The sequence below is a fragment of the Stegodyphus dumicola genome, chromosome 2 (genome assembly GCF_044657685.1).
Source record: "Stegodyphus dumicola isolate Sdum_Otavi_A_Nest chromosome 2, ASM4465768v1".
Taxonomy (NCBI): Eukaryota; Metazoa; Arthropoda; class Arachnida; order Araneae; family Eresidae; genus Stegodyphus; species Stegodyphus dumicola.
In genome coordinates, this window is record NC_140769.1 from 34,449,384 (window position 1) to 34,474,853 (window position 25,470).

The 25,470-nt window shown below is 34.8% G+C and overlaps 1 long non-coding RNA gene across 1 annotated transcript in view; it reads left to right on the plus strand.

Moving 5' to 3' along the window:
• The first annotated feature begins 2,364 nt into the window (after window positions 1–2,364).
• The window catches only part of LOC146998378 (uncharacterized), a 35,460-nt gene continuing 12,354 nt past the window's right edge, over window positions 2,365–25,470 (plus strand). Inside the window, exon 1 of the long non-coding RNA XR_015039400.1 lies at window positions 2,365–2,853. This is a non-coding gene — a long non-coding RNA (uncharacterized LOC146998378). The remainder of the gene's footprint in view (window positions 2,854–25,470) is intronic.

The window sequence follows — 25,470 nt, forward strand, 5'->3', positions numbered from 1 at the left end:
GATGACCTGGCAACCGGAATAAGAATTGACGGAGAAGCCAAAAAAGGAAAAAGAATACGAATGCTGTATCAGAGGCAAAATGACTGAATTGCCGTATCCCAAGCTAAACAACTATAGAGCAAAATCAGTTCTAGACTTGATACATTCAGATATCTGTGGACCAATCGGTACGACATCACTAGGAGGAAAGAAATACTTCATAACATTCATCGACGATCATTAGAGATACACAACGATCTATCTGCTAGCTACAAAAGATGAAGCTATCTCCAAATTAAAACAATTTATAACCATGACGAAGAACAAATTTGGAAAGAAGCCAAAAACAGACAATGGAGGAGAATATACAAGCAAAGAGATTGAAGACTATCTAAAGGAAGAGGGAATCGAACATCAAACCTCCGTAGCATATTCACCGCAACAGAACGGTAGAGCAGAAAGAAAAAATCGATACTTAATGGAAATGACCAGATGCCTGCTACTCAATTCAGGACTCAAAAGAGAATTTTGGGGTGAAGCCGTAATGACAGCCACCTATCTACAAAACAGGCTACCATCAAGATCAGTTGAAAAAAACACCGTATGAACTATGGAATAATAAGAAGCCGAACCTAAGCCATATCAGAGTTTTCGGCAGCACAGCTTATTGTCGAGTTCCAAAGCAGAAAAGAAGCAAACTAGACGAAAGAGCAGAAAAAGGAATTCTTGTCGGATATAGTAACCGTACTAAAGGATATAGAATTTACATGCCACATGCAAACAACGTCGTGATCAGAAGAAGCGTAATATTCGATGAAAACAAAAAAGAAGAAATGCCTTGTCAATTAAATGATCAGCATGAGGAAATAGAATGGCCTTTTAAAGAAAATAAATTGACAGAACCACGTCCAAATGATATTACAGAGGAAGTAATTGAAACAGAAAAAATTCCCCTATTACCGAGAAGATCCCAAAGAACGATTAAAGGAATCCCACTAAACAGATTCTCATACATGGTTAAGAATGAAGAAATCAAAGTTCCTAAAGACTGGGAAGAACTTCAAACTTTTCCTACCAAAGAGAAGGAACTGTGGTTAAAAGCTACGAAAGAAGAAATGGAAACACTGAAGAGGAACAAAACATGGGAAGAAAGCAATTGGAAACAAATGGACATTTAAAACAAAATCCGACGCTTCAGGAAATATTATCAGATATAAAGCTCGTTTAGTAGCTAAAGGATATTGCCAAAAATTTGGGCACGACTACAACGAAACATTCGCACCAGTCATAAAGTATACAACAATAAGGACTATTTTGACAATAGCAGCTCAAAAGAAAATGCACGTAAATCACTTCGATGTAAAAACGGCGTTTCTATATGGAGACCTGAAAGAAGATATATATATATGAAGCAACCAGAAGGCTACATCTCTGCTTCAGAAGCAAATAAAGTCTGTAAACTGAATAAAAGTATCTACGGACTAAAACAGGCAGCCAGAAATTGGAATCACAAGATAGCTGAAATCCTGCGCAAACAAGGATACGTTCAAGGAAAGGCTGATCCATGTTCCTTCACACTAATCGAGAAAAACGCAAGAACTTACATAATCGTTTACGTTGATGACATATTAGTCGCGAGCGACAAGTGTGAAACAATTCAAGAAGTTGAAATCAACTTCAAAGAATATTTCGACATTCGAAATCTTGGAGAAGTGTCTACATATCTAGGAATTGAAATCGAAAGAAAAAAAGACGGAAGCTTTAAACTTCATCAAGCTAACAAGATTAATAGTATGATCGAAAAATTCGACGGAGAGTCACCAAAGAAACTAAGCTATACACCCATGACTACGAATTTTACAAAGAACCAAAACAACCATGATGACGTTTTTCCCAATAATCGGAAGTATAGGGAAGCAGTGGGAGCACTTTTATATTTAGCAACAGTATCAAGATCTGACATAGCAAATTCTGTTGGAATACTTAGCAGAAAAGTAGAAAATCTATCAAATCAACATCGGACTGGAACGGTATCATTAAAATCATCGATATCTGAGAGCGACAATTAATTACAAATTACATCTGAAATCCAATGGTGCACCAGTCATCAAAGCTTACAGTGACGCTGATTGGGCAGGAGATACCTCTGACAGAAAATCCACATCCGGATATATATTTCAAATAGGAAACGGTACGGTATCATGGGGAAGCAAGAAACAAAACTGTGTCGCCCTATCTTTGACAGAAGCCGAAAGTATCGCTCTAGCCTTAACATTGCAGGAGCTACAATGGATTAGACAACTAATGGGAGATTTAGGTTTCGCTCAACAGGAAGCTAACATCGTATTCGAGGACAATATATCATGCATAAATCTTTCCCGAAAAGAGAAAGGAAGCAGTTACACCAAACTCATCAATATGAAATATCACTCCGTATGTGATCTACAAAATCAAGGGATTGTTAAATTAATACACTGCAACAGTAAAATGATGTATGCAGACATGTTCACAAACCCTTTGCCGAGACAACAGCTGGAATTTTTATTAAAAGGAATTGGTCTTACTTCGGGCAAAACAGCTCATCGAGTGGGAGATTGTGGAGCAATTCATAACGACAGCGATGAGGCTGTACAACTCCGACATTAGTTTCCCCCCTCACCCCCGCTAACTGTGATTGGACTTGATCCAAAAAACAAGGAGAAACATTCTCTCCTTGTATGACTCACTTCTCGCATTTTGCAATGGATAGTAAACAACGCTTGTAATCATCGCTATATTTTTTTCCTTCATATACCTAATAAATATGTTATTTTGTGTTTGCTAATATAATGATCGTGTTCCTTACATCGGCAGCTTGGATTACACTTTATTAAGGTAAGAACTTTAATTCTGTTTTATTCATCTGCTCGTCTCGATTCAGCGAAGTTGTAACAGTAAACAAAAATGAACCACGAATAACTTCAACACTTATTAACCTGGGCGTTAGGTTTTTCCCCGAGTAAAGTCTACCAACAGCCGCATGATCCGAAATGACTGTTACTGGCGCTTTGCCGAAATAAACTCGAAATTTGTGTACAGCCATTAATACGGCTAATGTTTCTCTCTCTGTAGCTCTATAATTCCTTTGTGTATGATTCAACGTTTTACTAAAAAATGCCAAAGGATGGCTATTTTGCATAAGAATCGCACTCACAGCATAGTCCGACGCACCTGCTGCAATTTCCAGGTTTTCGTCCCCCTCCGGGAATTTCAAAACAGGGGCATTGATAAGCGCTTCTTTTAACCTTTCAAAAGCGGTATTTGCTTCCGCTGTCCACGTGAATTTACTTTTCTTTCTTTTAATTACTAACAAGGGTTCAGCAATATTAGCAAAATCTTTTATGAATGACCGATAGTAAGAACATAACCCAAGGAAAGAAGAAAATTTCTTGGCGGTGTTGGGAGGTGTCGTTATAATTATATCATCTAGATAGATTAAAGTCGATTTTCCTAGGACAGGCTTTAGAACAATGTCCATAGCTCTTTGGAATGTTGATGGGGCCCCACACAACCCAAAGGGCATGCGTAAAAATGCATAAGCGCCCGATTTTGTTATAAACGCGGTTTTATGTATATCTTCGGGTCTCATAGCTATTTGATAGTAGCCAGACGTTAAGTCCAAAGTAGACATGTATCTTGTAGATTTGATCTTTCTAATAATTTCCTCTATAACCGGCAAAGGGTAAACTGGGAATTTAGTAATACTATTATCAGTTTTCTGTAATCGATAGCAAACCTCCAAGCCCTTTTATCCGAAGGAGGAAACTCGTTCTTTTTCCTACATAGTACGACTGGACTCGCGTACTCACTATTTATTAGCTTATTATTTTATTCTTTAACATTTCCTGAATATGTTCTTCTATGATTAGGTCTTTCTGTTTATCATAGTGATAAGGTTTAGTCCTACAGGGTTTTTCGGCAGTTAACTGTATCTCATGCGTAACTATCTGACAGCTACCAGGCCGTTCTGAAAACAAGTTTGAAAAAGTACTCACCACTTGCTGGACGGCTTGACTTTCATGGTCATTCAAATGGCTAAGGTCAACTTGCGGTTGTTCCACTGGTTCCACCACTCTCCGGTCCATCTCCAGAACAATAGAACTGTCCTGAAAATTCAGTTTGGCACTCGCGGCCCTTAAACTCCATACTTAAAATAAGTGGATTTTGCAAATTTTTTACTACAAAAATTAATACTTTGAAGCTTTCATCTTTTACCTGTATGTTTAATGATAATTTCCCGATGCATTGACAGGTTTTTCCTTGCGCCGCTATAATTTCTGTGTTTTATTTTTAAATAATCGTAACCTATTAAAATTCTTCTTGAAAAATGTATCACTCATAAAACTACTTCTGCGCCTGTATCAATGAGGGCTTCTACTGGTACATCGCCAACCAGGACTTGTATAATTGGTAGATGGGAGTTTTTTACGATGACCGTGTTTAAGTGTCTTTTTGAGGGTTTTTTCAAAACTTCCGGGGTCTGGACCCTCGCTTTCACAGGCCCCTCTACTTGTTTAAAGCTTTCCTTTCAACTTCTGCCTTCTGGGTACGCGGATGGTTGTTTTCGACTTTCCTTTTTGGGCCTTGACCTTCGAGCTTCGATGAGTTAGCTTGATAGCTGTTTCCCCCATAAGAGCAGTTTGCATTTCTGGTCTGCTCATTTGAAGATTGCCTTCGGATACTTTGAGAATACAGTGCCCCTCTAACTTTTTCCGCTATTCTCCGATTTTGAAACTTAAACGCCAATTCGAAGAGCTCCTGCAATGTGCTTGGGTTTCTAATTTCAAAGTAATCTTGAACAGCAGGTAGTAATCTTGGTAAGATTATTTCAATAATCTCCGCGTCGGGTTTCTTCAAATACAGCATATCCGTCAGCTTAATGTTTCGCAGAATAAAGTCCGTCAACTCTTCTATATCCCGTTGATAGGAACTATATAGTTCGGCTTCTAGCCTAGCTCGATCTTTCACTATGAGGAATGCCTTTAATAACGATTTTTTGAAATTTTCAAATGTATATGTCTGGCCTCCGAATTCCCCTAATAAAAATTTGCCTATATTCTTCCACCAGAGCGCGGCCTGTCCTCTTAGTGCAGATGTGGCGAAGCAACTTTTTGTCTTTCAGGCACAGGGTAGAGCTGGAAGTGATTGTCTAGGCCTTCTAGAAATATTGCCACCGAATTTTTTCCGTCGAAATTGACATTTGGCTTGATTGACGCTCTCATCGTCTGGACCAGGTATCCAAATCCTTCCAATTGGCTTGCCATTTCTTGTTGTTGTCCCGCAGCTTCCATCCAATTTTCGGCTATTTCAGTTCGACAAGTGTTCGGGCGCCAATGTAAAGTTGCGCGCTTCCAACCTGCACGCAACAATGTGGTGACTGTTGAGAACTGGAAATAGACCAAAGTCTTGAGAAGTGTTTAAATCCCTTTTTATTCAACTTTAGAAATTACAAATGCGTGCTCTTGACGCTCACAAACTACGCCGACCCGGCAGAAAAAAAAAATAAGAAACTGAAAAGAGATAATAACAAGTGACTAACTACGAGGCTCTCTAAACGTAACTAACCTCACCGCGTACTAAACTACCGCTGATAATTCAGCAAACTCTGAATATTACGTTGAAAGATTAACAATTTGCCGAGGTAAGCACACAAGCCGAAACGCGTGGTTCTTCAATTTCTAACTAGCCACCTCCACACTCGTGAAGCAAGAAAGCACCCTTTCGAACTCGTTTCCTTTCTATTTAACTCAGAATACTTCCGCTGATAATTTGAATCCTTGCGCGTTCTACTAAAATTTACATACTCTGGCATTGGCAATTCCAAGGGAAAGTAAGGCTTGACAGGAAAGATAATTTAAACTTAAAATAAATGTTAGTTAAAATAAATATAAACCCTACAAGCGTATCAAGGAATAATGATATAGTGCTAAAAACACACCATTAAAAGTTTATCTATTTCTTTTAGAAGTTATACCAGAAAGGAAATATTTGGATCTGGCATTTTTGCAGAGCCGGAATAAGGGTATAAGGTAAGTGAGAGACTTCAGATGAACAATCAGCAAGGGAATCAAATTACATACAAAAAATTAGAAATTAATTAAAAAAATAAATTATAAATTTAGATTGGTAACTGAAATGCATTAGGAATCATAATTTTAACACATATTTTGAAATTGCAATGAAATTTTTAATCTAGACAGTCCTAAAAAATATTGTCTAGAGCAGTGGTTCTCAACCATTTTTGTCTAATACACTTCTTTTACTATTCCTAGACAAACGTTCCCTTCCCTTTCCAAAACTCGAAATATACACATGCATTTATTTAAATTTAGTTTATTTTTAACAAAATGCAGCATTTATATATTAAACAAGTACAGATAATGTTTTATAAATACCAAAAAACTTGGATAAAGCTAGTTTTTTATATTCATAAACTCAACAGTTAAACACAGGTAAATAAAACAGTAACTGCTTACAGGTACAAGTACTATTTAAAATTCAGGTAAATGCATATACACACAGGTAATATAGGTAAAGAAGAGGATAATCGCATTCTGCATCTGAAACTATGAAATCCTTTCCCCGGAGAAATTACACCCTGGTGGAGAATACCGAGTCTAGAGTTAGTTTTAATTGAACTGATGCATAAAGGTCAGCTGGAATTACATTAAGAGATTAAATAAGGGTGTCTGTCAATAAAGTATACAGTATTATTAGTTATTTTAAATTTCTTTATCATGTAACACTTGCCTCGTTGCATCTGTAATGCGTTCTGTCCTCTGTCTCTGTCTTGCATAGCTGTAAATAACGCAAGGAGAACTTCGCTAGTAGGCAAATCCTCCTTAACGAAAGAGAAAGGGGGCAAATTCCTAATACCAGTCGTAAATCTAAAACCGTATTTTGAGTATTCAGAATTGAATCATAAGTGATGAACAACTGACTCATCCTGGTTCTTGGAGACGTATTTATATACTATTTAACGGATTTCTAGAAGCCTCGAAAAGGTCATTCCTGAAGCTTTTAAAAAAGGGATTCTCCAAACTTCTAGGAAGTCACCAAGATTACAAAAAATTGTCAAATAAATGTCACCAATATGGTAATAGAAATGTTCGCCATGGTTTTTACCTTACCATCAAAAGTATTTTTACCTTAATCTCGAGGTCTACTTGCATCTTTTTACAATTTAAATGGAGTTGAATTCAGAATCACAAAATCTACGGCTGTATATAAGAAATACAAATATTTGTAAAAAAAAAGGGCTACCACGTATTTATTTACACAAAAATAAACCCTAAAATTATCATTTTAAAAGAAACAAGTAAATAAATAAATAAAATAACACGAAATATTACCGCAATACTCCAAAAGAACATAGATATCAACCGAATTTAAATACTTCTAGAAATTCATAACAATATCAACCGAATATCAAACGAAACTAAAGAAAAAAAGATAATAAATCAGATTGGCACGTGTCAATTGGTAAAAAGAATTAGTTTTTCATAAATATTTTTCCACAGTAGAAATGAAAGGACTGATAGTTGTTTTAATCTGAAAATTGAAATGGAAATATAAAAACTTAACAATTGGTGAAGGATATCGTTAAAATCTGTGATACATTTTTTGCTAGAAATCGCTTGATGAGAACGGAATTAAGAGACGGCAGATTATCGTGTAGCAGAACCGTTATTCGATTGAGAATTTTCAGGCCTATATTTCGGAATTCTTTTCGGAAATATGTTCCTTACGTCTTTATAGAATATGAAGTTTCCTTCTGTCCTGCAGGAATAGATTCCTTGAGAATTATCCCCTTTCCATTAAAAATTTACAGACATGCTATTTAGTTGAGATTTCTGAAACTGAAATATCTGAGAACTTGGTAAACCGTCTTCAACCCAAGCGGATGATCTCCTATTTGAGTCAAGATCATAAGCAAACTATTAAATTTTATCTCTAGCTCCAATCTGTTCGAAAAAATCAAGATTCTGTCTTGCAACCAATGCTTGAGGAGAAAAAGAGTAAAACTGTATTTTTCAAGCTATTCTACAACGATTTTGTAAATAGTGTTATAAGCTATTTTTCCTTCTTTTCTGCATGCCTTCGTGGTGTAACAGTAGCACACTCGGCGCGTATTCGAGAGGTCCAGGTTTTAGTCCCGGTGAGGGCATTGTATATTTTCACGTCACCTGCTTCCAAAAAATACCTAATGACTCTACAGTGGCGCCAGAATTAAAAAAGGATGATTCTTCACCACCAGGATTTGGCGACTGGGTCCCTAATTCCCAGTCGCTTTTTAAAAGGAGGAATATATAAGGTATTACCTCCCTTTTTCCTGCACGCCGTCGTTGTGTACGTAGCACATTAAGCGCGTATTCGAGAAGTCCAAGTGCGAGTCCCGGGGAGGGCGTCGCATATTTTTCATGTCCCCTACTTTAAAAAACCTAATGAGTCTAGAGTGTCATTACTAATTTAAGTTCATGAGCTAATTTTTCAGTGAGACAGATGATACATTTCCTGTTGCAAGTTCTAGAATGTTTGTGATGCTATTGTTCTTTGCTGAGCTTTCGAAGCCAGTGCTGCGTATGTATTCTGAATCTAACGATTAACTACATAGAAAATTCCTTTGATGTACAGAAATGTATTGAACGCATGTCCGGCTGGCAAGATATGGTCCGGAGTTGGAATACTGGAGAGGGTATCTCCGATTTTTAATGTTTTTTGCTTGAACAAACCTAACAGTCCTTTCATTTGGCATCCAGACTAAAAATATGGCGGATGATAATTCATTATCACCTGGATTTGATGATTAGGTCATTTCCTTCCCAGTCGTCTTTTAAAAGTAGGTCTTACTTATTTTTGCGGTGTAACTGAAAGCATATACGGCTGGTAATCATAAGGTCCGGGTTTCTTTGTTGGGCATTTTTTTTTTCATGTTTGTTTGTTCCGAAATAAGCTTAATGACTTTATATTGTCTTAGTAATAAATTCTGTCAATTAACACAGGTTACTTGGAACTTGTTGAAAAAAAATCAGTCCAAAGACCATGTAGACGCACTGCGTATTTACAGATTTGTACTGTAGTATTTTGTACAAGGAAAGGGTATAAATATTTCAAGAAAAACCTTTACTTCTAATAAGTATTTTTAAAAATGAAGTAATCGTTAGATTTCGATTCTTTCTGATAGGGAAATGTGATTAGAATTCAAAATGATTTATACTAGAAATATCTTTCGTCTGTTGCTATCTTTATATCTAACAAGACATGTTAAATAGATTGTATGTATTAAAGGGTATATAATTATTTCTTATTAATAACTAAAATTGATTTATGATATAAATATTTATTGTTTACTTTTGCTTTATAATAAATTTTACTTTTGGACACTAAATTGCTTAAATCAACACGAAAATTACCTTGGCAATTTTCTCAGCAATCTCAGAAATGACTAAAATTAAAGATAAAAGCAGTGCGCCAAGATGTCGTTATCATCGGAATACCTAACTTATTATTATCTAAATATATTATTATATAAATGTAAAACTTCCAACTATAATAACTATAATATTATATCTCATAATAATTTGAGAACACAGAATAACGAATTTATTCAAATAAAATTATCCTTTTTAGGTGTGGTTGAAGCTAATTGTAATTGTAACTTTGTGAAAAAATTATTAATAAATTTACTGTCACATGTAAAATACATTTTATTTGAAAAAAAATTTTCCAAAATTTTGATTACCTTTTAATGGGAAATCATTAAGCGACTTATAAGTGTCCTTGGCTACTAGAACCTTAAGCAAGTGTTTAGAGACTATTCACTGGTCTTCTTAGAACTATAAAATATAAGTCCAAAGAAGAGTTAAAATATCCTTTTATTCACTCAAAGGAATGCTAACAGATGGCCCTTCTTGGGTTTGCAAGAAAGCCTTTAGTTGGGCTTTTACTTAAGATAGAAAATAAGAAACCAAAGTAATTCTAACTAGCTAAGCTTTAGCCGAAGCTGTGCATAAATAAGTAATCGAGTTGGCCCTCACCAGAGAATACTAACAGGTACGTAAGACTACAGCTGTACGTAGTAAGATAGGCTTAAAGCAACGATGTGGCCCGAAGGCAGAACACGGTCTACGGAGAACTTATGAGTTCTTCTATGTTAGTGATTGAACTTCCCATTAAATACTGGTTCTACCTCATTTACATAAAAAGCTATACTGAAATATCATTCTGGCAGGAAGTTGTAGGTGGAAAACAAGAACTTAAAGGAAAAGGTTTAAAAATCAAAAATAACTATTAGACAATTAAAATAATCTCTACAGACAGTCAAATCAATATCTTAATAAATGTCAAGTTTAATGAATGTCAAAACAAAATGCATAAATAATTTTAAGGCTTATTGAAAAATGTTCTTTATTTCTAAGGTATTTATTATTCTAAGATATGTGCGTAAAATATTCGTGTCGTACTTAAAGCTTTCAGAAGAGTCAAAGAAAAGAAGATGAAAGATAAATCTACTCAGACTTGTTGGCTTAAGCACTTTACTGTGTGTTACTATCAGTATCTAATTTCTGATCATGTGCTGAAATATTTGATGTCACATGATTAGCCCAATTCCTTTGTTCTGGCATTCATATCAGAGATTTAGATTTGAAAATATTCTCATTTACTTCCTTCCTAATATAGCCATTGTTTTCATTCTATCTATAACTTATCCAACAGTATTTTAATCACAAAAAATAAACCTGCTTATTTAACGAACGGATAGTATGAAATAAAGAAATTAGCTCCCTTTCCCAGTTACTCATTTTCCTTGAAATGGTCGGTAATGGATCACTTGAAATTTTCAAAATACCCTGTAGTATAAAACTTCTCAAGGCTCTGTTTACTCCACTAGGTCATCTTCCATACGCTTTCCACTAAAGTTACAACCTGTCTGAGAAATAACTACTACTATATCTTTTGTAAATACACAGTTTTACAATTCATAGACGTTATTAACCAATTTGAGTTAAATTAATAATTATACACTACAAAGTCCGAGATCCGGTCTCTTCGAGGCTTCGCCGATTCCGGATTTGGGAATTTTCTGGATATTAAATCATCAGTTTAAATCTAGTAAGATTGCATGCAGAAATTATAAAATTAAAAATATGAAATCGTGATTTATGAAATAATGAGCATTTATGATGTAAAGGGTATCAAAATTTACAAAAAAAAAAAAAAAAAAAAAAAAAAATAGGCCTAATATTTATTTGTTTACTTTATTAAACATTTCTTTCAATTTAAGCTGCTTCTTTTTTTTTTTGTGCTATTTCTTTCTCTTTAAAGACATAAAATTTTGTTCAGTTACAAAGTTTCACTGGTCAAGCCCTGTAATTGCTGTGTCAGGAATTCCGACTAGCTTGTCAATCGAGATGTTTTCGTTTTAAGTAACCTCTCTGTCACTTTTTTAACTATGGTTAGCGCTATTTTCTGGATCTAGAAAGTGGAAACATACTACAGATTTCGCTGTCCGTTAATTGATTGATGATTGGGGCATCATCATCGCAATGAAAACTTCTGTTATATCATCTTTATTTATAACCGATTCTTCACATTTCTTTTCAAAATCCATTAAATGGAAAATTTCACTTTGATTGCGATATCCGAAAACCTTCAAATTCTCGGCTGTCATCTTTATCATCCTCACCATGTAATATAGTAGCTAGCCATAATTATGCAAAGCATTTTTTAAAGTATCTGGAGACATATCCTCCCATGATCTTGCAATCCTCCACAAAGCCTCAAAAATTCTTGAATACTCTAGCCATTGTTCAAGAAATTTAAGATCCCTAACTTCATGTTTTCTCAGTTCAAAATTTGGTGGAAAATCTGTTTGATACTTGTTATGTAAAGCTAAAAATTGTCTCTTCATATTAGGTATATTAAACAACAACATTTATCATTCAACACCGTAAAAACGTAATCAGGTTCCGATTTTTCATTGAAGTGATAAGTTTTCTATTTCTTCGGTTTACTACTCATGTTCATGGGTATACTAGAATACAAAGAAATATGACAATTTAAAGAATAAATATTGTATTAAATATTTTTCTAGAAAATTCAAAACTCATGAACTGCGGCTATTACATTGAGAAAAATAATAACAATACTGCATACTACGATCGGACACAGCAATAAAAGTGTATTAAAATCTAATAACGATATATTTAAATTTAAAAGAAGCATGTTAAAGTTACAATATATTTATTAAGATTTAAATACTGAAATCTTAATTTAAATAGAATTGTTGTTATTCCTAATATATTTGTACTGTAATATATTATTTGAATAATACTGTTCCTTATTTTTCTCTCAGTGTAATAACCGCAGTTTAGAAGTCTGTTGCCTAGAATGCTCACTTGTCAAGTAAATAGAAATGTAAAAAAAGTAATTTGATTTAAAACAAAGAAGAGGAACTTACATTTTAAACAGAAGAAAAATTGAAACCGAAAGTGGTCATTGCGGCTAAATAATATTTATTAACAAGTATACTGTTAATACAAAAGAAAGGAGATACCGTATAACACTACGAAATATTCAGGCTAACTGATCGTGTTCTTCGATGAGTCGAGCCCTAACAGTTGCGTTCACGCATTGCGTCCGGTGACAAGTGTAAAACATAAGTCAAAATGTATTGTGTTGGATGGATGGAGATCACAGTGCCAGGCTGTCAAAATTCTAGGAATTTATGACCTCGGCAAATTCCCAGAATGTATTAAATTATTGCTAAAAGGTTTTTCTCTTCTACAATCGCTTCAAAATCCATTGGAAGCCCACCAGCCGCCGAGGGGTAAAGTCGCTGTGAACACTAGTAGTTCGGTCCTAGGTTCGAATCCCGCGAACCGGCTGGCTGCATGGGCGTTTTCGTGGTTTTTCCCATGTGTAACGGAAGCCCACCAGCGGCCGAGTGGTATTATCGCTGAACACTGGTAGTTCGGTCCGAGGTTTGAATCCCGCGAACGGGCTGGCTACATGGGCGTTTTCGTGGTTTCTCCATGTGTAACGTGTATACGAGCCAGTTTCCCTTAGAAAGTCCTCCAGGAAGGCATCCCTTCCCTTAGGCAGATAGCCCTCGAGGCTTTGCCATAATCACATACACATATACACTCCCCCCCATGTGTAACGTGTATACGAGCCAGTTTCCATTAGAAAGTCCTCTACGGAGGCATCCCTTCCCTTAGGCAGATAGCCCTAGTGTGCTTTGCCATAATCTCAATAAACCAAACCAAACCAAAATCCACTGTATACGGAATTCCACTCCAGTCATTACCAGCGATCGACGATCGACCAAAATTGGCCTCGCGATCGACTTGTTGGTCACCCCTGGTCTACATGACATTCTCACTCACAATTTCCCAACGAAGGCGCTAATGAGATTTAGATACTGTCGATATTGTTGATCTGAGAGAAAATGAAGGGTCATTGAGAAGCCAACAGACAATAAAGTCTTGGAAAATTTAAATCCTTAAGCATTTTTTAAACAAAGCAATCGTTTAATTATACATTATATTACAGATTTTAAATATCACAATGCAAAAATTAAATCATTTACGTTTTTAAGACTCATACCGAGCGACGGGATTCGACCAGTTCATATCAATTCGCCAGATATTCATACACGCTAGGATCGTTACTGAAGTATTTTTAGTTTATTGAATCGTTTATTAATATTGAATTGGTAATATTAATTTAGGCAGCTTATTGCTACACAGTAGCTAATTGCATAAATTAATTAGGAAAGAAATGGTTCTTAACATTTTCCAATCTACCACTTACGATACCAAATCGTCTCAGCTTTCATTCATGCTGGTCCAAGTTAAATTATTCTGTTTCATATCGTTATTTTTATTATAATTACCATACCAAACATATAGCTGATTTTAAAGTAATACAAAAAACTTTTCATTTCACTAAAGAACAACATAATGACAGGAAAAACCGAACTGTTCGAATTATTCGATTTTTTTTACTGTAATTCGCAAACACGCGAAACTCTCTGGGCAGCTGTAATTCGATATACTAATAAGCTGACAGTTTTGCATCCATAAAAAAAGGGTTAAAATTTTTTATACAGCCAACCAATCTACTAAGGTAAAAGTTAACTCTAAACCCTTTAATGTATTAAAATAAAACGAATAGTAACATATGTTTTTCTCATTCCAATGCATATTTCAACTAAAAATTTTCGTAGTTCTATCCAGTTAAATTTGATATACATCATTAGGACAATGTTTTCTGTTTGTCTTCTGCTGGCCTAACAGCCTAGATTTGTTTTAAACGTCCTTACCGCAGTAGCAATAAGTCACAGAAATGGAGTTCGAAATTGTTTAGAATTACCATACACATAACATAATTTAAAACTGAAGTTATCATTTGTTAAGAAATCGGGTTTCAGTGTTGAAATGATATTTCAAATAGAAAACTGTAGTCTGCTTCAACAAGATCCAGGTTTAAGAAGCCAAAGAACAGCAAGCTTCTCGCAGTATGGCATATGCCTTTTAAGAAATCCTTATTCATTAACCCTCCTACTTCTGTATCGTGTAGTCCTCCTACTTCTGTATCGTGTAATGAGTTTTAATTAATATTTTGATTAGTGAAAAATCAATAAACACTCATAACCTTCTATGCATTTTCAATTAATACCTAGTTATTACATAAAAAAGACACGTGATATATTTCATTTTTGTAAGATATGTTTGCTATGAACAAATGTGAAGACTGCGCGGTGCAAAATAAAGCATGAAAGGAAGGCATAAGACATAATGGATCGGGAATTGAATTGTCGCTCACGTGTTTTGTGAATGAGTCGGAAAAAAATGTCATTTTCTATGAAGAATTAATTGAAGATCTTTCCTAGTAGTGTAAATTTCTTTGAATAGCAACCTTTGTTAGTTTATTAGAAACAGGTAAGTAATTTGTAAAATCACCTAATTTGTTTTGCGATTTAAGTCTCATATTGCGCATCTAAAAAATCTCATTAAACCCTTTTCACAAATATAGCTTTTAGTGTAAATAATTCAATATTTAAAATGTTTCTGTGACTCATAATTAGAAAATGCCTTGATTTAAGATCTATATTTCTAAATAGCAAAACACAGGCATTTTAGAAATAAACTAAATATCACAGTAAACCTTTTGTAAAAAAAAGAAGAAAAAAAAAACTCGCATTCATTTCAAAAATACAAACAAAGTAAAAAAGTTTGTTCCCTCTAACAGCGAGAAAGACAGACATATAAAAACAAAAAGTGCTCAAGAGCCAATGCAAGTGAAGTGTGAAGATAGATGGAAATTCTGGAGACTCCTAGAACAATAAGGAAAAGAGGAAAATTCTGGTACAAAAGGGGCTGTAAACTCCATAAGAGAGGAATTTTAAGGTTTCCCTAAATGTTAGAAAGTCTGGTAAGATAAGCCTTCTTCCTTATACTTGCAGAAGAGTTTTTATCTTTCCTCTGTTCATCTCTTACACACATTTTAGAATTCTCCAGCCAATTTGTTTATCAGTCTATGCTATTTGTGTAGTTCCCTTATCGTCGACGAGTAAAACAGGAGAATTCGAAATTTTTTTATCACTTATGCTGTAAAATGTTTGCTGTTCTAACTTCTGACCAGCGATAAAGCAAATGTAAGAGCTCTGGCAATTTGGGAAACTGTTCAAGATACGACGAAGATTTGTCTAATAATTTTCTGATCTCAGAAAATCAGCTTCGATAACTTTAATAAAAGGCTTTGTCTAGAAAGGCAATAAATTGATACAGTCATTATGTTTGTGGAAGAAGAAAACATGATGAAAATTGGTCAGTGCCTGTTCCTGGATTCGAAGCTCGAAACACCTGGCTGCTAGCCGGACTTGCTTCCGATTGAACCACGATGGCATGCCGTAAAGAGACATACAACACCTTAAACAGTTTATTCCTATTTAAATAAGTGAGATATTGAAGACGACATCGACGATTAACTAGAAGTCAAGATTAAAAAGCCATATTAGTAAAGAAAACAGAGGGAAATGAAATAACCCATCTTAACAATTTAGATGTATTTCCAAGCAGTTCAATTTGCAATCAGAAAACACATGTTCATTGGCTGACGCAAATTAAAGCAGTACTCAGAACTAAAAGAACGGCGTTTTTATTTACATTACTTTTATATTTCGATAAAGTGTATGTGAAATAACAGATTGATGTTTGTGCACTTGATTTACTTGTGAACAATTTGCTTTTAATAAAGGATTTAATAATAGGCTTAATTCCCATGGACGTATTCACATCCATTGTATATCGGATTACACAATTAAATTAAGTACTGTTATGGATAAAATGAGCTTCCACATACTGTAACACAATCTGCTATTATTGTTATTATCTACGAACATTTTCCTTTCTTTTCAATATTTTCCAAAGACAATACTGTTTTGCTTTGATGTTTTGTAACAGTATTTTTTCCATCATTCAACAATAAATAAACTTAACTTTTTTTAGATAAGGCTCCTATAATCTGCCCTTCAAATCGGCATTTGACTTCAGCAGACTATAATTATATAAGGCGTTTGTGAATGGTAGCGGCAAGCTTTATTTGAGTAAGGATTGATCCTAAACATGATCGATAGAGTCCGCTTACGTCAGCTACCCAGTATACGGAGAAAAGTTAATTATAATGATGATTATTTCTATTGTTGTAATTACTTCAGCTATTATTATCTTTATTACCTATAGCTTTTTTTATTATTATTATCATTTTGAATAAGAATAATGCATGAGTATCACTGTACGATTTATTGCATTCAAGATTTCTATTAGTTCCTTGTGAATTCCGAGCATAGATGCATGACGTATTTCTACTGCCGTAGTTCTGAGGACAGCATCCTTAATTTTGAGCCGACTTTTACACGCATCATAACTCTAACTACTAACTACTAACTACATTTTTCGTGAAAGAATTTCGTGTTACTAGATTTGCATTTTGTTACTTACTTCAGTATCCAGTACAGTATATTTATGTTTGTCTTTTACAAGTTTTACTCTGTAATGTGCACTGTAAAGGTGTTATGTTTATTTCCTAATGAAATAATTTTCTACAATAAGTAGATTAATATGAATCATTATAAGTGTGAAACTATGCAGCCATTGCTAAAAATACGAATTACATATGCAATTTTTAAATGAATAAAATGAATAATGTATTTAAATTGTTTCTTTTGGAAAAATGTGGCTCAATTGGTTGTACCTTGGCAAGTATAGTAAAAGATATTCAAAATTATTCTCATGTTTGACGCTGAAGTTAGAAATTTGAATTTCATTTCCATTTTAATTGCAAGACGTCTGCTTCTTTAATGATATCGACAGCCCAACAATAGCCACTGACTTGATGACCAAGGTTCATCTTTGGTTAGGAAAAATATAATATCAGTATTCTGACAAGTTATTTTTGCAGAATGGAAGGAGAAGGAAGTTGGATTGGAATGGATTAGATTTTTTACTTAGTCTAATCTATTCACATTTCATTCATTGGATAAAAAATACTGTGGCTAGAATGTCAAATTAAAAAGATGTCAGAATAAATTTTAATTACAGCTTTTATTAAAATTATCTACAAAGACAGTCAACTGTAATCACAGGTTACTGAGTGATGGTTTAATTTTGTTATAAATTTCTTCATTTTTTATGCCTGCCTTTTTATTATCACTATTTACTATCTGGTAGACTTCATGCGGCGTTGTGCTACTAATCATTAAAACATTAAATTAGTATTATTGAACAGTAAAGTATCATGGAGAATTTGCTTCCAAACAGGGGTAATATTATAGTAAAAAAGTACAGAGTGACACCTATTGATAAAAGATTTGCCAGTGATTCATATTGTAGCTAAGTAAACTAAGCCAACTTGATATCGTCTAGTGCTTATTACCGTACAGGTTTTTCTTCAGCTAGGATTACACCCTTGTTAATAAATTTTACGGAAGAATATATCTAAATTATAACTATATCCACTTCGTCCAACCTAGATAGTGACTAGTGATTGTACTGAAAGGCCCAGATTCAAATCCTGGAGAAGGCACGGATGTTTGTAAATATATAGTTTTTGTGCTGCATGGAGGCACTCTAAATATGCGGTGAACCGAAAGTCTTATCGAAAGGTTGGTGGTAGGATAAGAGAGATTGGACCAATGGACTCGTTCTCCAGTAGATCTCTACGTCAAAATTGTTTTCGGAACTGTTCAAAGTCGTACTGTATAGGTACGTCAAAATTGTTTTCGGAACTGTTCAAAGTCGTAAATGTTTCTAAAGGGATGTATTACATATAAACCGAGATCAGCGTTAGTTTGGTACCCAAGGCTCTTGACAACGACAGACGTAATTTTGCCTCCTTGCCATAATGAATTCTGGGGGTTTGCTCTGATATGAGACGAGCGAGATTAGTCGCAATAACAACATAACTATCCCCCATCTTTTTGGCTGTGTGAAAAGTACTTTCCTTTCTCAAAATTAAGACTCTTCAGTTTTTTTGTGACTCATCTCATCTTTTCAACAGTTATTTCACTTCATATACTGATATTCGTCTTTCTGAACGACGGCAGATGTAATCCTTCGGTATCTGAGAATTTAAATTCGTCGTCAATGTGAGTCACTAATCTTAATTTTATTCTCAAAATTCTATAAAAATACCTAATATTTTTAAAAAAATAGCGCAGTAATCAATATTAATGAACATCGTCTGGTGGATTAGACAAGTGAGACTCGTACTTTAGGTAGGAAATGCTTTAGGTAGCGAGTAAAGTTATAAAAATGTTTCGGAAGCGCATTCTTGATATTTGTCTCAGATGTTAAAATTTCATGGATTGCTTTTGTCAGTTTCTGTAACTTTAATTTCAAGTGCCAGAAAACTTAGAAATCTTAAAGAATAAATCAGACAAGTCTTGAGCGTTATTGTTCGAAATATATATTTTTTTTTACTATAATTTTCAATACCTTACATTACGGCTTTTTATTATGTTAGCTTTATTATCTTATTCATCATCTTAGTATCACTATCTTATTCATCATTTTAGTATTATTACCTTATTCATTATCTTAGTATTATTATCTTATTCATGCTCTTAGTATTATTACGGTTTTTCATGACCTCGTAGATGACAAATGTGTTTTTATGGTATGGTAAACTTTATCATCGTGCGAAACGTAAGATATTTTATTTTCCACATGGTCTAATAAACAGCCAATTTCTCAGAACACTGCCATGCTGTGAAATATGAAATCTTTAACTTAACTTTCGTATTTAATCAATTTCTAATTCCTCAGCAATTTAATCAATAAAAAATATTATACACTTTTCTGAAATATGTAAACCTTTATTTTGTTCTTTAATAATTCCAAATGAATGTTAATAATCCAACTGAAAATTTTTGTGAACATTTGTAAATGTTTTGCAATTAATGAAAATGTTTAGCCGAGTATTAATGAAATGTCTAGCCGAGTTAACAAACAACTACAGTTAGTTACGTATAACGATAATTAAACCGAGATCAGTGTTAGTTGGTTTTGATAGAACACGCTAAGGCTATCTGCGTAGGAGTAGAGGGGTCTTAAGAAGGATTTTATTAAAGGGAATAGAATAATATTCTCATTACACACTGGAAAAACTGGGAAAGCGTCCTTATAGCTAATCTGTTCGCTATCCACGAAAGTGGGCTGCCCAGCCGCTATAATGGTTATCGTCGCTGACTGCCGTGCCGAAGAGCAGGGTTCGAATCCCGGAGAAGACATGGATGTTTGTAAATGTATAATGTCGGTGCGGCATGGTGGCACTCTAAATATGCGGTGATCTGAAAGTCCTCTCGTGTGTTTTGGTGGAAGGCGTGGAAGACCCTCGGACTCGTTCCCCGGGTGCTCTACATCAAAACTGGGAGCGGAACTGAGCTAAATCGTACTGTCACCTGTAAAGAGGTTATCGCATCTAGCGACGATCCCTGATAGACGGGACTTTTCTGGGAAACGAGATTCTGGTAGTACTGGTTTAAATGGGAGGATTCCTAGAAAAAAATAGCTCCGCTGGAAGCTACGGAAACGATGCACAGGCTACGCGGGACTTTTTTGAAACTTCGCCGAAAATGTTTCGGCTACAGCTCTGTCCCTGGTAGAGATCACCCAATCAGGACGAAAGTTCTGCTTCTGAAGAATAACGTGATCTCAGTCTGAGCAATAACCGATTACTGTTTGACGTTGAAGTCTTTGTAGTAAGTGAAAATGGTAACCTAGCTACGTAGGTTTCGTGGAAACGTGCGGGTTCTGATAATTGTCCCTTTCGACGCCCAGTCCCTCGTAGCGGGAACATATGTGATTGGGACTTAAGGTGCTCAAGGCTGATGCCAACGGCAAGCGTATCTTGCTCTCCTTGCCACGAGCTATATCGGGGGCTTGTGTTGATGTTACTGGCAAGCAACTGAGCATACGTAACAACAACAACGCATTTAGTGGACTTATCCTCTCGACTATAAAACTGATAACGTGCTGTTATAAAGCAGCTCATAATATAAGGTAATTCTCCCGCCTTCTTAGCATGCTTTCACGGTGTAGTGGTCAGCACGCTCGGCGCGTATTCGAGAGGTCCGTGGTTCGAGTCCTGGTGAGGGCATTGCTCATTTTTCATCTCTTCTGCTTCCAAAAAATCCTAATGTTTAGGTGCATCCTAATGTCTAGGCGCATACAATGGCGCCCGAACTAAAAAAGCTGGTAGTGGATGATGATTATCCACCACCAGGATTTGGCGAGTAAGTCCCCTAAGCCCCAGTCGTCCTTTAAAAGGGTGAGTATATAAGGTATTTCTCCCGCTTAGAATGCCTTCATGGTGTAGTGATCAGCACGCTCGACGCGTATTCGAGAGGTCCGTTGTTCGAGTCCCGGCAACGTCATTGCTCATTTTTCACGTCTCCTTCTTCCAAATAACCTAATGTCTCTACAATAAGTTCATACAGCATTGTTACAATGCATATACATTTTATATAGTGATGTTCTTAACGCGGGTGTTTGTGTAATAATTTATTTCGCGTTACAAGATTGTCTATATTATAATGGCAAAGTGCTATAAGGCTGCGAGCAAAAGGCCGTGCAATTAAAAAAAATGATATTTAAATAAGATGAAGCAATTTTGTATTCGGTAATTAATTATTAAATTCCAAAAATCCTTGTGTACATTTCGGTTAATAAGTGAGAATATAAAAAGCAACCCTCCCAAAAAAGAATAAAATAAAAATAGGATAAAGAATAAATAATAATGATAGGGTAAAAATGGATAAATTAAAAAGGATATAAAACCTTGAGAACATTTTAAAAATTTATATGCATTCAAAATCTAATCTTAGTAAACTATACATGACTTAAAAATGGTATGACAAGAACTGGGTAGTAGTATATGCGAAACAGTTTCTTAGAGAATAATAGTGTAATTTATCGATTCGTCCTTTCCAGTATTATCCTGTGCTTGTCTTTTCATTCTCTGGCATTCTCAATATAATCTAATGGTAGACAATTTATTATTTAACGGAGACTGATGACAAAGTCAAAGAAGTAAGATATGTGAAAATAGTTTTTTAGGGATCGAAAAAGAGATACATCCCAATTCATCCTTTTGAGTTTCATCTTGTGCTCTTGTTGTTTCCTTCTCGAACTCCTGTGGTACTCGCCATTCCTGTTCGCAGTATTTTTTCGATTTGACAAGTGACGTTCACAGTTGTGCTGTTCTTTAAAATAGTGCTATTTCATTCTATGGGACATCGTTCCTTCCCCTTGTCAGTTATCCTCTTGATAGTGTACCTGATTGTTTAAGATAGGGAATATTGATTTCTATAAATAATTTCATAACTTAAAGCTTTTTATTAATTTTGTAACTGTCCATACTCTTTTTAAAGCATTTTGATCATAATTTTTTAAAGCATTAAAGGATTATAATGTTTTTAAAGCATTTTGCATAACAAAAGTCTCACAAAATACTTTTCATTTTTGGTTTCCTCTCTATGTCTTTAATCAAGTCTGTTGTCAACGTGAATGTCAGGACCTATGATATGCAGTTTCTTTCTTATACATAGCAGTTTATGAAGGTCTATAATGCTATTCCCAAGATTAGGGATTAGGACTTATATGCATATTTAGATGCATACTTATCTCTAATATATTTTTGATATTACGACCACACTTGATGATTGCAATTTAATGCATTGTCGGAAGGAGCTGAACTCGCTGTTCATTCAGCTCTCTTATCATAGGGGGTGTCGATCATGGTGCACTGCAAGGAGCGATCAATAGTACCAGTGAGAGTGAAAGGACAGTCAAACACCCAAGCCCAAATACCTGATTTTAGGAGCAGCAGTCATTCTCCGCTAACCACTAGACCGTCTATGAAGACTACGCCATTATTTTGAAAACTTTTTTCTATTTACCACGCCATTTTCGGGGAAGATCGGATACAGGAACGAGAAGTTTGAATAATAATAATAATATTTTGCTTTAAAAATCATTAGTGAAAGCACGTTCGCTGTCTCAAGGGATGTCTTTTTTACGCACAGAACGGAACAGGTTTGTCTACAGTATTCACTGAAATTCAGAAGTGGATGAAATGAGATTATTTTGAGCAGAGGCTGAAGTTTGAAGGACACGAAATGGAAGTAAGCCCCGTGAAAGATAGATGTGTTTTCGAAATTTACAGTGCCCTTTGGAAATGAGGAAATTTTCTTCACAAAGTTATTCTGGCACCAAATTATGCGGAAGGAAATAATATGTAATTAAAAAATAATTAGCTCTTAAAACTTGATTGCTTATTTTAACTGCCAGACACTTTTGTTTTTTCTAACACATCATTTATCACTTGACTGACATGTTCTAAAAAATAATTAAATTTTGACCTTGAGAGTACTTTTATCCTCATCAATATAGTAAATATCCGTCTTTCCTTTCAACAGCTATTGATTGGTACTATTCCTTTTTCAACATTTTAAAAATAATCTAACCAAGTATCTGACCAGGGAACAAAAAATATACTTTATTTTAAAACACGTTATTAAAATAAGGCAAAACTACTATTGTGTTAATGTAAAATTTCTGTATTATGCAACCCTACTCTGTACAGCTTAGGAAACTACAGATGTATTTATAATAAAAGTTCTGAAGATCAGATTCTAATTAGTTGTCAACTTGAGAAGCCATTAATTATTAGAGACAGCAAAACTAGAACAAACATCGCTTCCAACACAAATAAACATAACTGAAGGACGCAATATATGATAATTGCAGAAAAATGCAAAATTTCTGTGTTATATTTCTAGCATATTTGTTCCGCTTCAGAGTTGTTTAGTTGCATTTGCCAGTTGACCGAAGTTCTCAGGTAAGTAACAAATGCCCAACCTTGACAAAACGGACTTAATGTCTATTCTTTATGGCAGCTGTCCATTATGCATCAACTGTCACTGACTGGTAATGACCGATGGCCTAACCTCCTTAAACCGCAGGGCATCAAGGTTTCAAAAATGGGTGATAAGAATTCATAGTAAGATCCTTAGGCTCTTTCTGTGACGTGAGCCTGGAAAGGCCCCCGACAAATCCTCCCAAAGGCTGAAAGTGAAGTCTAGATACATCTAAAAAAATAAAAACAAGTTTTTCTGTTGAAGGTCATCGACCCTTTTAAGCTTCCGAGGGTACTTTCTATGTGCATGCCTTGTAGGTTTTCACTTTCCAGTAAGGTCAGCTGAGACAAAGGAGGAAAGTAAAGATATACTGGTTCTTTAAGTGTTTTGTGTGTTGCAATCACCTTATTTGTGCTAGCACATTTGATTTTATGACTAAGATATTTCTTTTTGACAGGGTAGGTAAATCAAAAACTTTTCTGCAATTCACGACCAGTCAGTGGCTTCAAGCTTTTTCATCTTCAGTTCATAAAAAGTGTCAGAAAATTAGAATGTCATGATCTTCTTTTAAATCCTTACAAAGCTGAATGACGTTTCGATTCTTTCATATTTGAAAGAAAGAATACATTCTTCACATCTTTTCTGAAAAATGATTTCCTACTAAAAGAAATGTAGTTTGACTATGAAAAGTCTGTTCAATCATTATAAAGATCAGTCAACTTCTGGTTTCGCTCATAGTTTGATTATAACCGAATTTTCCTCAAATGCCATTCTTTGTACTTGAATTGTTTTAGCTCGATTTGCCGCCTCTTTGAACACGAGTATGAAAGAAACGCTAGCCTAGAGCGTTCAGAAAAGGAGTGAGACAAACTTAAAATTTTTTGAAGACTGATGAAATTCCTTTTGGACCTGTCTTATGAAGAATTCAGTGGCTGTTTTCATGCGTGGTTAGAAGTTGATGATAACAGTCGGAAGTGTATTTCCTTAAATGAATCGCATTTTATAAGACTGAATTTTTCCATTGCAGTACTTGTATTTATCAATGCCTCCAAACCTTTCGACAACTCTAGCTTAGGGTATGCTAGCTACATTATGTCATTTACGCACGAAATCACACAGATTTTTATTCAGACAGTCGGCAATAATTTTCGTATAAAAGCTGGTAGCTTATTTCGTCTGAAACAAAATATCTTCGTTTTAATGACCTTGCTTATGAGAGAAATAAAACATTTTACATGCATGATTTAAACAAAAGAGAACATTTATCGTTTTTCGAAAAAGGACTAACGTAGAAACGTTGTCCTCGTTTCGTATCGCGTCACATATCGTTGTCTTTCTTGTGAATTTTTCTATAGGCTATTTATCTTGAAGTGCCACAGGTAAAGTTAAAGAATGCTGACTGATAATGGAGCCACCAATAAGATTAAGATTAAATGCAAAAGGGCGATTCATCATCATTGAGAGCTTTCCACCACTTTCCTGTTCATATCAGATGTGTATAAATTTTTGAGGCAATTTTTCTTCCATCCATGTATACACTTTCTTTTTCTTTAGCCCAAAAAGGCAATTTTCCCAGAAGGGCTATTAATTTCGCTTTGGCATTTTGCGTCGTCCACTATAAAATGGCTTTTAACTTTTCAAATTATTGCCACCAAATATTAGAGCTCTGCATTATATTTAAAGAAATTAAAGAATGAAAAATCTGCGTAAAAGTGTGTATGTTTCTCACTCTGTGAAAAAACAACGGTACCTAGAGATATCAAATTCTGAATAACGTAGTCCTCCACTCAATTATGGGCATCTGGAAGCACAAATGTGGAATTTCTTTGGAAATTTGGAGCTCTTTTATATTTTGTAAATCTTTAACGATTTTTTTATTAACAAACTCAACGATTTTAAAGCGAACAACAGCAACACTCTCCGGGAAAAAAAAAAAAAAAAAAAAAAATTACTCTCCAGAGCGCGGGACTGCGTATATAAAAGTATGTGTGATAGCCTCTAATACTCTATCGGAAATTTTAAAGATA